The following is a 242-nucleotide window of genomic DNA, read 5'->3' as shown; positions in this document are numbered from 1 at the left end:
TCCCCCCAATTCTCTCCGTCCCTCTTAAACCCCCATCCTCCCCCTTCATCTTTCCCCCACCCCTACCCCCTCCCCCTCCCCCTCAGTCATTCCTTCTCCCTCTTTCCCCACCTCCACCCCCACTCCCCCCCCCCCCCCCACCCTCTTCCTCTTCCTCCCCTTTCACCCAAGGCGCCGACAGCCTTCCTGGATTCCCCGTAGCGCCTTACACGAACGGCTTACACGAACGACAACAAGATCGC

Source organism: Penaeus monodon, chromosome 33 (assembly GCF_015228065.2).
Source record: "Penaeus monodon isolate SGIC_2016 chromosome 33, NSTDA_Pmon_1, whole genome shotgun sequence".
In the NCBI taxonomy this organism is placed as follows: domain Eukaryota; kingdom Metazoa; phylum Arthropoda; class Malacostraca; order Decapoda; family Penaeidae; genus Penaeus; species Penaeus monodon.
Note: the sequence above shows the minus strand (reverse complement) of the source record.